Raw genomic sequence first — 14302 nt, forward strand, 5'->3', positions numbered from 1 at the left:
GCCTGGGCTTTTGTTTTTGGCAGACATTTGATTACCGTTTTAATTTCATCAATAGTGATGGGGGTGTTTAGATATGCTACATCCTCTTCCTTCAACCATGGAAGATTATAAGAGTCCAAGAATTTATCCATTTCTTCTCATTTTTAGTGGCATAGAGTTTCTCAAAGTAGTATCTTTTTACCCTTTGAATCTCTGCCATATCAGTAGTGATCTCTCCTTTTTCATTCCTAATATGATTTATCAAGTTTCTCTCTCTCTCTTTTTCTTTGCCAGTGGTCTATCAATCTTGTTGTTGTTTTGTTGTTTTTTTATAATACAAATATTTTTATTGTGACTGAATTTCATTACACAGAATTATTTACAGTACATAGTGACAATGAATGAAGGGCTTTCCCACCACCAATGTTTTCCTTCCTCCACTCCTGTTCTCAGCTTGTCTCCCACATATCCCTCCTTTACCCCCACCAGAATCCTAGTGTAATTGGTCTCCACCATACAGCATGTTATAGGTTGGGTATCTATTCTGTTTGTTGTTCCAGTCTGGTCATTTTTTATTTACACTACATGTTCATATGACTGGTCCTGGTATCATTCTTTTCCCCCCTCAATTTATGAGGCTGAGTGATTCAAGTTATGCTATTCTGTTGGAGATAAAAAGGTTAAGGAAAAGAAAAGAAAAAACTTGGTATCAACTACTAAAATAGAAAGAAAAAAAATCACTGAATAATATCCACAAAAGTGGAAAAGAAAGAAAAAAGTGGAAGAAAAAAGAGAAGTGAAATAATATCAAGTAAACAAACAAAAAAAAAATAAAGCCAAACAAAACCAAAAAAAGTGGTACAGTGGCAGGGCTTGGTGTTACCCCACCATTTTGTGTGTGTGTGTGTGTGTGTGTGTGTGTGTGTGTGTGTGTGTGTGTGTGTATAGGCACAGTAAGTATTGGGGAAGGAAGGAAATTCCCGTGGCCTAAGAGATTCAGGGTTTCTCCACTCTTGAAGCATATTGTCATGGAAACAACCACTGGCTCCATACCTTCTCATTGCCATATCCCAGGGTTTTTTTGTTTGTTTGTTTGTTTTGTTTGTTTTTTCATGATGTCAGGAGCCTTTCCTCTCGGTTGTGGATGAGAAAATAAGACCACTGTAGCCAGCAATCTTGGTGTTTGTGCAGGTCCTAGGACAAAGCCTAGGATAGAGTCTTTAAGATTCTAGAGGTACTTTTCCAACATTGTTGGTGTGTTCAGTTTTTTGTATTATGTGCTCCATGTTTTTGCTCGTTCCCTAAGCCGAAGTCTAGGAAATTATGGTTCCAAAGGTTCTGCTCAGTCTCTGTTGTCAGAATTGGGCCTCTGCACTAAGAAATCTTGATTTTTGTAGGAGACCTGGGCTATAGCCTAGGGTAGGATTTTCCTTAATGGTCTCAAGGTACGTTCTGCCCAGTCACAGTTGTCAAAGTCAGTTTTCTGTAGTTAGCGCTCTTAGTTTTCATAGTTTAAAGGACGATAAATCTTCTGACTTCCTCTTAGTGTTAGGTGATGTGATAGGACCTCCTGGTCTTAGGTCAAGTTGTCATTTCCTCGCTGTCCTCGTTGTCATATTAACACTGGCACAAGTATATCTCCCAATGGAGATTAGTTGCTGGTGTTGTTGCGGGGGGGTTGTTTCAGTTCTACATCTGGGATCTGGGGTTTGAGAATGAACTAACATTGTCCAATCTTGTGGAGACTGAGTTGTATCCACATGACATATGTCCAGGATGGGAGGCACCCTTGTATAAAAAGTGTGAGTTCTTATCCTTAGAAGATAAGATCTTGTGTCTGAGTCCATGATTTCCCCTTATTTACTGTGCCTATACAAAAACATATGGTGTCCTTTTGTATTGCTGGTGCTATTCTGGATAAGGATGACAGGCCACACGTACAGTATCTGTGGTGTGGTCTGAGCTTTTGTCCCAGGCAAGACATTTTCTTAGATTTTGTAATAAACAGCACCAAAACTGGTGAGGGGAGAGAAAATATATATATAAAAATAGAATATATAGATGAAAAAAATAGAATATATAGATGAAATTGAGATATAAAAAAAGAAAGGAAATTGAGAAAATAAAAAGGAAAATAAAGGTATTTGAAGAAAGAAAGTAATGGGGGAGGCTATATGTATGTTTAGGAATACATATCTTAAGATACATTATTTTAAAGGTATTAAGCTTATGTAAGCAATATAGGCCTCCCAATTAGGTCTTCTGAGATATTCTTGTGGGGAGTGAAAGCCAAGGTACTTTTTTGTATCACAGACTTTGGTCTAGAGTTTAAGATGTGATTTGCAGCATTTCAGAGTCCTGTAGTGTCCTTGAATTGGGGGTTTTGCTGCAACTGAATCCAGTATCATGCAACCATCCACAATTTGATGGGGTTGATAGGGGTCACAAGCTTGAGTCAGGAGGCTTATTGGTTGTGATTTCTTGCTGAGACACAAGATGAGGGATCCAGAGGGTGTCTTTCATTGAGGAGCTGGATGGTGGTCTGTTGGGAAGGAGGTTGGTTTTGGTGCCTAACAGGTTAAGAACTGAGGGTAGGGGTCGGCGCAGTGGCACTAGAGGTAAGGTGCCTGCCTTGCCTGCTCTAGCCTAGGACGGACCGCGGTTCGATCCCCTGGAGTCCCATATGGTCCCCCAAGTCAGGAGCGACTTCTGAGCACATAGCCAGGAGTAACTCCTGAGCGTTACCGGGTGTGGCCCAAAAACCAAAAAAAAAAAAAAAAAAGAAAAAAAAAAAAGAACCGAGGGGGTCTCTTTTGGTTGGTACTCTTCGGGCATGCAGGATTTGATTGCATATATTCTTTAGCTCTGGAAGTTTCTCTTTAATGATGTTCTTGACCGTTAATTCTTCCTGGAAATTTTCTTCCTGGGTTTCTGGGACTCCAATGATTCTTAAGTTGTTTCTGTTGAGCTTATCATAAACTTCTATTTTCATCTGTCCCCATTCTTTGACTAATTTTTCCATTGTCTGTTCATTTGCTTTAAGTTTTTTTTCCAATTTCTTCTGCTGTATAGAGTTGTTATTTATTTCATATTCCACAGCACCAATTCTATTCTCAGCTTCTGTTACCCTGGTGTAGAGCTTATCCATTTTGTCATTCAATTCGTTTACTGATTTTTTCAGGACTGTTTTTTCAGTTTGGAATTTTATGATTTCTGTCTTCATATGTTCTTGGTTCTTATTAGTGTTCTGTTCAACTCGATCCATGGTTTCTTTGAGTTCTTTGAGCATTTTCCATATTGCTTGTCTAAACTCCTTATCTGAGAGATTGATTAGTTGGTTGGTTGTTTTCTAGTCATCAGAACTGTCATCTTCGTTCTCTATGTCTGATGCTGGCCTGAGTTGTTTCCCCATTGTCACACTTGTATTGTGGATTTTTCTACATGTTGTGGTGGTATTCATTAGCTAAATGATATATGCAGACACGCTATTCTGGCTCCGCCCTTTATGGGTGGGTTGACTTGCCTCCAAGGAAGGGGTGTCCTCCATGGATGAAGCCTCACACGGGATCAAATCTTAGGCCCGAGCATACAGCAGAGAAGACAGTCTGGGGAGATATGCTGGGCTTCAGTAATCCAGCACAGTTCTTAGTGTGATTTTTTTCTTCTTGGTTCCTTAGAAAGAGCGCACAGCCTTGTAGCGAAGCGGAGCGGCCATGCTCTGCTGGAGCCTCTTTTTGGCCCACTCCCAAGAGGTTCAGGCGGCAGGACAGGAGACAGACACACACAGACAGCACTCACAATTTCTCATGGTCGGGCCCCACTGGGCGGCGTAGTTTCATAGGTTTTCCCAGCCTGATGTCACAAACAGGGGACCTGACTTCTGCAAAGTACTGCATATAGCCGGTTTTCACGTTATGAATCAGTTCCTTGGTATTCCCGCCCTTGAATGAGCCTCTGGAAGAGCGAGTTTTCTGGAGCCTCTTTTCTGTCCGCTCCCAAGAGGTTCAGGCGACAGGACAGGAGACAGACACACACAGGCAGCACTTACTTACAGTCAGGCCCCACCTTTAATCTTTCTCCTCTCTCTCTCTCTCTCTCTCTCTCTCTCTCTCTCTCTCTCTCTCTCTCTCTCTCTCTCTCTCTCTCTCTCTCTCTCTCTCTCTCTCTCTCTCTCTCTCTCTTTTAGTTTTTGGGTCACACCCGGCAGTGCTCAGGGATTGCTCCTAGCTCTACACTCAGAAATCGCCCCTGGCAGGCACGGGGGACCATATGAGATGCTGGGATTCCAATCACTGTCTTTCTGCATGGAAGGCAAATGCCTTACCTCCATGCTGTCTCACCGGCCCCATAATCTTTCTTATACTTCTAATAGCCTACTCCACTTCCTGCTTATTAAGCTTTCACAACTGCTTGTCTATTAAATACAAACTTTTCAGGCTGTTCATTTTCCACAGAGCCCAATAAGTTTTTTTTTTTAAAAAAAAAATCTAGCTGGGCTGGAAAGAATACCTTGGGAGGGCACTGGCCTTGCTGGAAACATCCCATACGGTTCTCTCAAGCCCTGCCAGAAGTGATCCGTGAGCACAGCTGAATGTGCCCTTGCTCCTGCCAAAAAATTAAGCCACCCAGTTCCTGCAACACCAGGTTAATAATGTATATCAATTTATTTCATTACATTTCTCTAATCCTACAATTATAATTATTTCCCCCAAGTTATAGACAGAGAAACTAGACTGAAAGAGTCTAACTTGTCCACTGTTAGACAGCTAGATAACTGCATAACTACACTCTGCTCTTGGGCCTGACTTATTCTCTACCTATTGCTGCTTCCTCTAGTCCACCCTTTCAGAGTCAGGAAATATATGTTGCTTTGTGGTTCATTCTCAAATACTAGTTAAAAATCTTCTGGTTTCTAATAGCCACTGATACCTATTAACAATAGCAATAAAAATAAGACCTAACTAGCAATGCTGTCCTTGGTCTTAAGTAGCCTCAAAAAAAAAACCTCTAACAACTTTTGGTTGTTAGAGGGTGGTCCCCACCTGTGATTGGATTTTGAATCCTATAACTGGAACTTAGGATTCGAGATAGTTAAATTGAATTACTGTTTAAATATGTAGATAGTCTCTGGATTCTCTATGTTTGTTCCCCAGATCTATCTCTAACAGTGTCATTTATTTTTTTTCTTCTTTTTTCTTGTTTGTTTGATTTTGGGCCACACCCAGCAACAGTTAGGAGCTACTCCTGGCTCTACACTAATAAATCATTCCTGGCAGGCTTGGAGGACCATATGGGATGTCTGGAATCAAACCCAGGTTGTCAGACACATGCAAAGCAAATGCCCTACCACTATGTTATCATTATGGCCCCCTAACAGTGTCATTTCTCTTGGGCAGTTATTTGTGACCTTTCTGTGCTCTTTTCTTCATTAGAAAATGGCATTAATATTTTAATCATAGTTTTAAGACAAGTAAATAATAATGAAAACTATTTAAAGTAGTGATAGATACCATAGATACCATCAATTGTTTTTAACTCTATAGCAGGTTCCTGAATTTTTATTACCTGACACTTTATTACTGTTATTGTTATTACTATTATTATTACTATTTTTCCCTTTTCTTCATACTTGTTATTTTTATGTGATTGCTTTATTTAAGCACCGTGGTTACAAATTTGTTCATTTTTAAGATTAAGTCATACAATCATTCATCAGTGCACTCTTCCAATCACAATCACTGAGGTCTCCCATTATACTCCCATCCCTTACCCCTCATCCTGTCTTGCTCTATGGCAGGAAAATATCTTTTCTCTCTCTCACTTTCTCACTCTTTCTCTCGCTCTCCTCCCTTTTCCTTTTTGCTTTTTAGTTTGCACTATTGTTAAAAGAGGGGTGCCTTGCATGTTAGTTCCTCCCCTTTGAGTGCTGAGTTCTTGTCCAGATAATCAGTTCCATCTATCTCTCTTAGTATAACCTTCTCTACTCTAGCTATACAGCACTGCTCTTTATGGCCCGTTTTCTAACCTGGGCTGGATCTTCTGAGCTTTGTCTCTATTGTCTCTGGATATTATTACCATACTATCTTTTGTTTTTCTTATATCCCACAAATTACTGAGATTATTCTGTGTCTATCCTTTTCCTCTGGCTAATTTCACTCAGCATAATAGTCTCCATGTTCATCCATGTATAGGCAAATTTCATGACTTTATTTTTCCTAACAGCTGCATAGTATTCAACTGTGTAGATGTACCTAAGTTTCTTTAGCCAGTCATCTGTTGTCGAGTACCTGGGTTGTTTCCAGACCCTGGCTATTGTAAATAGTGCTGCCCTGAACAAAGGAGTGCAGAGGGCATTTTTGTATTATGTTTTTGTGTTCCTCTGATATATCCTTAGGAGTGGTACTACTGGGTCATATGGAACCTCAATTTCTAGCTTTCTGAGGAATGTCCAAATTGTTTTTCAAAAAAACTGACTCATTCTGCATTCCTACCAGCAATGAATGAGAGTCCCTTTCGCTCTGCATCCATGCCAGCATTGGTTATTCTTGTTCTTTTGTGATGTATACTAGTCTCTGTCATATGAGATATCTGTGATATATCATTATTGTTTTGTATCTCTTTGATGATTAGTGATGAGGAGTATTTTCTTATGTGCCTTTTAGCCATCTGTATTTCTTCTTTGAGGAAATATCTGTTCATTTATTCTCCCCATTTTTTAATGTATTTAGATTTTTTTCCTTATAAAGTTCAATAAAAGCCTTGTATATCTTAGATATTAATCCCTTATCAGAAGTTGCCCATAATTGGGTGCATATATGTCTAGAAGTGTGATTTCTTCTTTGTGTATACATCCTATGATTAATAAGAAATGTCCATCTCTGCCTCTTATAACCTTAAGTCTAAATTCTGAGTTGTCTGATATTAATATGGCAACCACATTGCTTTTCAGCCTTTTGGCTAAAATCAAGTGTAATATGGCAACCACAGTCTTTTTAAGGGTCTTGTTTCCTTGAATGATTGTCCTCCAGCCTTTGATTTTTAGTCTATGTTTACTCTGACTATTCATGTGTGTTTATTGTAATATTTCAAAATATTAGATTCAATCTTTTATCCATTTATCTACTCTGCATCTCCTAATTGGTACATTTAGTCCATTGACATTGAGAATTAATTGTCGTGGGATTAGGTGTCATCTTTTTATAGAAGTTTGATGTGTTTGTTGGGTCTGCCTTATCTTACAGTAGACCCTTCTGTTCTTCTTTAAGGTTGGTTTTGTGTCTGTAAAGTTTAACTTTTGTTCATCCATAAAGCTATGTATCTTTTCTTCAAGTGTGAATGAATGTAAGGCTGGTTGGTTGAAGTATCCTTGGCAAAGCATTCATTTCATTGAGTTTTGTCTCTGTATCCTTCCACTGTCTTCAGGTCTTGAGGTTTTTGGGTTTTGATATTTTATTTTTAATGAAAAATCTGCTGTAACTCTTAAGGATTCTCCTTTGTATGTAATATCTCTTTTTGATCTTGCTGCCTTCAGTATTCTATCCCTATCTGGAGTGTTCATCATTGTGACTATGATGAGCCTTGGGGCGCTTTTATTTGGCTCTCTCTTAACTGGTACTCTTCTGGCATCCAGAATTTGTTTGCATGCACTATTTAGCTCTTGGAACTTCTCTGCAACATCTTTGACTGTTGATTTTTCATGAAGGCTTTCTTCCTGGGTCTCTGGACTCCAATGATTCTTATGTTGTTTCTGCTTAATTTATCCCAGACTCCTATTCTCATCTGTTCATATTCTTTGAGGACTTTTTCCATCATCTGATCAGTTATTTGAAGGCTTTTTTCCAATCTCTTCTAGTGTATAGAGTTGTTATGTAGCTTACCTTCCAGCTCACTGGTCCTCAGCCGCTATTACTCTGCCAGAGGCCTTACAGTGAGTTTTTATTTTGCCTACCAAGCTTTTTAACACTGTTATTTCATGTTAAAGTTTTCTCATTTTTGCTTTCATTTCTTCTTGAGTCTTGTTTGTAGTTTCTCCAGTTTGTTCCATGCTTTCTTTCAGTTCTTTGAGCATCCTCCATGTTTCTTCTCTATAAAGTCCTTATTATGTGAGAGGATAACTAGGTGGTTGATACTTTTCAGGTTATCAAAGCTACCATCTTTATTCTCTAAGCATGGTAGAGGTCTGTGTTGTCTCTCCAATGTCACACTTGCAGAATGGTGTTTTCTATGTGCTGTGTTGGGTTCATTGACTTATTAGGGATCTGCAAACTTAAGACATAAAGAGCCACTTGTACTCCTTTCAAAAGGGGAAAAAAAAAACCTGAGAGCTGCAAAATCATTGCAACATTTAAAACAAATAGAGCACTGTATACATTGCTTCTTATCTTTTATTTTTGGGGGGGCCACACCCATTGCTCAAGGGTTATTCCTGGCTATGCTCTCAGAAATTGCTCCTGGCTTGGGAAAGCATATGGGATGTAGGAATCTAACCACGGTCTGTCCTAGGTTAGTGTGTGCAAGGCACATGCCCTACCACTTGCACCACCACTCCAGCCCCCATTGTTTTTCTTTTCTTTTTCTTTCTTTCTTTCTTTCTTTCTTTCTTTCTTTCTTTCTTTCTTTCTTTCTTTCTTTCTTTCTTTCTTTCTTTCTTTCTTTCTTTCTTTCTTTCTTTTTCTTTCTTTCTTTCTTCTTTCTTTCTCTCACTCTCGTCTTTCTTTCTCTTTCTTTCTTTCTTTCTTTCTTTCTTTTTCTTTCTTTCTTTCTTTCTTCTTTCTTTCTTTCTTTCTCTCTCTTTCTCTCTTTCTTTCTTTCTTTCTTTTTCTTTCTTTCTTTCTTTCTTTCTTTTTTCTTTCTTTCTTTCTTTCTTTCTTTCTTTCTTTCTTTCTTTCTTTCTTTCTTTCTTTCTTTCTTTCTTTCTTTCTTTCTTTCTTTCTTTCTTTCTTTCTTTCTTTCTTTCTTTCTTTTGTGGGGAGGCCACATTCGGTGACACTCAAGGGTTACTCCTGGCAGTGCACTCAGAAATCGCTCCTGGCTTGGGGGACCATATGGGACTCCGGGGAATCGAACCTAGGTTGGTCCTAGACTAGTGTGAGCAAGGCAGATGCCTTATGGCTAGTGCTACCACTCTGGCTACCACTCTGGCTCCGCATTTAAAAAATAAAAACAAACATTTTATTGTGACTAAAGTGAATTACATTGTTTCTTATCTTAATGCTATATACAGGATCTTGCAGTTAGCTGTTGATCTGAAGGGGAAAAAAAGAACTTTTTCACTTAACAATGTAAAATATATTTGTGCAAATTAATAACTAATTAAAATATTTAATTTACCTGTCTAATGAGATTTTTGCTCCTGAACCTCAGTGCACAGTGTCTGTACATCAGGGCTGTAAGACATTACCTTCATTTTCACACAGGCTTGTAAGCTATCATCTGTGAGGTGTGATCAATATTTATTTTTATTATAGTTAATGTTGGAGAAGACCTGCTCACATACATATTGGTGAGCCAAAGATTGATAAGATTCCAAATGCATACTTTTTCATGTTTATATAAGTATTGGGGATGGCATTCCATTTTTCGAATATAAGTTTGTCCTGTTTGGGAAGGTATCCAATATCACTCCATTTATGATTTTGAGCCAGAATGGCCAGCCTTCTGACAGGCAACATTCTTAAGAGTAGCAGTCAAGCATTTGAACTTGGACACCCATATATCTTTGTGGCTATATCGGCCAGTTTCATCTCAAGTTCAGGTTGATTTACACCTGCAAATGCAGTCATATTCAATAAAAATGGATCAATCGCCAGGAGAGTAACAGGGAAGGATAATGTGGTTTTTTCCTCTCTGATGTCACAGAATCATTTCGCAAACACATTTTGCATTGTGGTGATTGCAGACATCAAATAATCCAAATTTACCATATTATGACTGATTGAACTCTTTCAAAGAGCAAAAGTGAGGCATGGTACCTTTCTGTAAATCTTTGACAAACACTGTCAACTTGCACTCAAATGCCAAAACTTCCTCCAGCATATGCAGGGCTGTGCTTCCTTTTTACCTGAAGGATTGTATTTAGTGTGTTTAGATGTGCTGTCATGTCTACCACAAAATGTATTTTTTCCAGCCACTCTGGTTGTTCCAGCTCAGCCAGGGAGAGCTCTTTGCTGGCCAGGAAAGTTTTTTACTTCTTTTAAACATATGACAAAGCATTTTAGCATATCGCCTCTGGACAGTCACCGAGCCTTGTTGTGAAGCAGGAGGTCAGAATATGTGCTGTCCATCTCAACAATAGCAAACAAAACTGGCGGTGATTTAAATTCTTTACCATTATCTTATTAACAGTCTGAATAATTACATTCATCATTCATACATTCTGGGGGAAATGTTTGAGCACACAATGCCTCTTGGTGCAGGATACAATGAAATGACAGCAGCGTTCTACCCAGAGCCTTCTGCAGGAGAGCAACAAAGCTTGTCTGTGCTGCTCTCATGCTCGGTGCCCCACCAGTAGCTACTGAGACCAGGTATTTGGTGTTTATGTTTTTTTTAGCACTTGGTAGTTCAGACAGCCTTACAGATATCTTCTCCCCTTGTTTGGTCTTTTAGTGGTATCAGCTCAATCAGTTCTTCTTGTGGCCCAAAAGAGTTCACTTATCAGCAGAACAGCGCTGTTTATTCAATATCACCTTTATCTTTGGACTCATCACAGGCAATGGAATATGCCATAGTATGCCATAGTCTTGAATTAGCTGTTTGTTAATGTTTTCTCCACCTGTGAATGGCTTCCCGTGCTTGACTATTTCCTGAGCGACCACAAAAACTAGCATATGTTGTGGAATTTGCAGACTTTATCCACTTCTTGAAATTATTTTTGCTCCTATCAACCTTCCTCATAAGTTCTGCAATGGCCTTTCATCTCTTATCTTCATATGGATAGTTTTCAGCAAAGGTTGTGTGTTTATTCTGGAAAAGTCTTGCAACATTCAACTTTTTGTTGTTTGCAAATTTCTCACCACACATTAAGCTTACTGCTAAACCAATGTCATAGAGAATGCAAATGATTCAGTCCATATCATTAAACACTCTGATTTCTTCAAAAATTTTTCCTTTCTTGACTTTATCCATGGCTGGCATACTGGGAGGAAAGGGGGTGTCAAAAGCAAGGATGTAATAAGAAATCATAAAATTAATCAGGACCCCAGTGTACCATAAATCATAATCAGTGCTTGATGTAAATAATAATTAATAATGAAGGCCCAATATCATCCTTGTAATTATAAAAATAATTTTTGCCACTTTTTTTTATTTCTTTGTTTGACCCCTTCAGAATTACTCCTCCTCATAAAAATAAATGTTAAATTAACAAGTTACCTTTTTTAAAGAAAATAATTCATCAGGCCCAAATATTTTGTAAATTAATTAGTGAGCCAGGCATGCCATAAAATAATTCATCAGGTTCCCCAATATTCCATAAATTAAATTAAATTAATTGAATATAAATTGTAAATAATAATTATTTATTTTAAAATATTTTATATAATAGTCACAACTTTCCTACAGTATCACCTTACAAAGCTTAACCAAAAACAAAAATTAGCATCTGTTAATTTTTTTTACCTGGCTGTTTTTTCTTTTAGACTCTTATTCTCTACTCATTGTACTGGTCCAAATCCCAGTAACACAAGCCCTCTCTTTCCTCTTATTCCAAGCCTCTCTGTCCTCTCTGTCTTCTTTTTCCCTCTCCCTTTTTCTCTTTATTGCTTTTTTTAAAATTATTTTTCAGTGTCCTTTCTGTCAGTACTTCTCTTTTCCCTCACAGCAGTCTCCTCCCCCAAACACTGAGGTGCACGCTTAGTCTGCCCTCTATGACATCACACACTGTGATGTTGGGGAGGAGGCTGGACTAGGACAGGGATGCTGTGGTTGCCTAGCAACGCCAAGTCGACAGCAACCTGCCACATAGAGCAATGGGAGGCTGCAGAGGTAACTGCTACCACTCACTCTGCTATTGGCCCTGCTATTAGCCCCCCTGCTATTGGCTCTGCTGTCAGCTAAGCTTCAAAAGAGCTGCAGGTTGCTGACACTCTGACTAGGAGAAGTGCATGGTTGCAGAGTGGGATTGCCTAGCTCTTCTGTTCTTCAGGATGGGGTCCACTAGTTGCGACATTTCCTGCATGTAGGACTGGAAGCAAAATCTGCTAGTTATTTTTGTTGTTCAATGGCTGCAGAGTTCTCACATTTAGTTGTGTGGCTTGCCAATGGTCACACATCTAGTTTCAATACTCATAAATTTGTTATCAGTGCTCATTGAGGTTTTATTTTTTTAGTTTAGTTATGGGTGCTTTAACATATTTTCCTGGGCCACACCTGTATTAGTTTTTTGTTTGTTTGTTTGTTTGTTTGTTTTTTTCTATTTGGGGGCTACACCTGCAGTTTTCAGGGCTTGCCCCTGTCTCTGCACAGAGGAATCACTCCTGACAGGGCTTGGAGGGCTATATGGGGGGCTGAGCATTGAATTGGGACCTGATGCTTGCAAAGCAAGTGCCTTCCATGTATATCACAATGTCTTTGTATATCACAATATCCTTGATATTTTGTGTGCTTAGGTACTCTTCAGGAGTTGCATTTCTTAGATGTAGTACTGTATAACTTATTTTAAATGTCACCAGGGATTGAAATTCTTTAGTTCTGTTCTCTCTTAACATGCCACTAGTCCATGAGGCAACCAGAAATCATTTGTGGCACCAGAGATCCCAGGTAGCAGAATTGCCGTGCTCAAACAGAAGAGTACCAGGTTCACACTGAGGCAAGTAGAATGCATACCTTACCATACTTTACCTCTCTAAGCTCCTTAACTATCTCCTGAGGACTCCTAAAACTTTCTTTAGAGCTAAATTGTTCAGGGAAGCTTTAGAAGTTAAGTCTTACATCTTTGTGTTGACAAAATGATTAATCTAGATTTCTGTTTTCTTCCAAGAATTTGACAGAAAAATTAGTTTCTCCCCTTGGACCTCTAGCACTATCTTAATTTTTTATTTTAAACTTTAAATATATAACTTCATTGATAACTAGGTTTTTTTGTTTTTTTTGGTTTTTTTTTTTTTTTTTTTTTTTTGGTTTTTGGGCCACACCCGGTGACGCTCAGGGGTTACTCCTGGCTATGCGCTCAGAAGTCGCTCCTGGCTTGGGGGACCATATGGGACGCCGGGTGATCGAACCGCGGTCCGTCTCCTAGGCTAGCGCAGGTAAGGCAGGCACCTTACCTCCAGCGCCACCGCCCGGCCCCGATAACTAGGTTTTATTGTACTGACTAGACTATTACTAACTCAGAACAGAGAAAGCATATTTGTTTTAATTTGCATCCATTTTAAAAATCTGAGGAGCATTCAGGAGAATTGAATCCTCAGACTTTTTGGTCTCTCAGACACCACTGACAGCAATTTATCCGCTGGTCACAAAAGAAAAAGAAAGTAAATAATAGATTTCTTTCTGCTTTCTGTTAGACTGGAAAATTGTGGAGGATTTTGCTATGGTTATGGTTTGGGTTTCGGCTCTTAAACCACACCTGCTGGTACTCGGGCTAGTTTCTGCTCTGTGTTCAGGTTTTACTATCAGCAGATCAAACCAGGGTTTCTTGCATGTAAAGCATGTACTCTAAATCTTTGGACTCTTTCTCCAAATTTAAAATTAGGGGTTTGTGAAACTGTAAGGTATATGGAACAGCACGTTGGTAAAACAGTCCACAACATTGAGACTAAAGGCATCTTAAAGGAGGAAACAGCACTCTCCAAACAAGTGAAAGCAGAGATAAACAGATGGGACTATATTGATCTGAGAAGCTTCTGTATATCAAAAGAAAAAAGTCCCTAAGATACAAAACCCACCTACAGTACAGGAGAAACTATTCACCCAATAACCATCAGACAAGGGGTTAATATTGAAAATATACAAGGTACTGACAAAACTTAACAAGAAAAAAATCTAATCCCATCAAAAAAAGGGGAGAAGATATGAATAGACACTTTGTCAAAGAAGAAATATAAATGGCCAATAGATACATGAAAAAATGCTACACATCATTAATCATCATGGAGATGCAAATCAAAACAACAAATGAGATACCATCTCACGCCACAGTAACTGGCACACATACAAAGAACAAGAACAATCAGTGCTGGCAGGAATGTGGGGAGAAAGGAACTCTCATTATTGGTGGGAATGCCATCTAGTTCAGCCTTTATGGAAAACAATATGGAGATTCCTCAAAAAAATGGAAATTGTGCTCCCATATGACCCAACTATAGCACTCCTAGGGATATAC

The sequence above is a fragment of the Suncus etruscus genome, chromosome 7 (genome assembly GCF_024139225.1).
Source record: "Suncus etruscus isolate mSunEtr1 chromosome 7, mSunEtr1.pri.cur, whole genome shotgun sequence".
NCBI lineage: Eukaryota > Metazoa > Chordata > Mammalia > Eulipotyphla > Soricidae > Suncus > Suncus etruscus.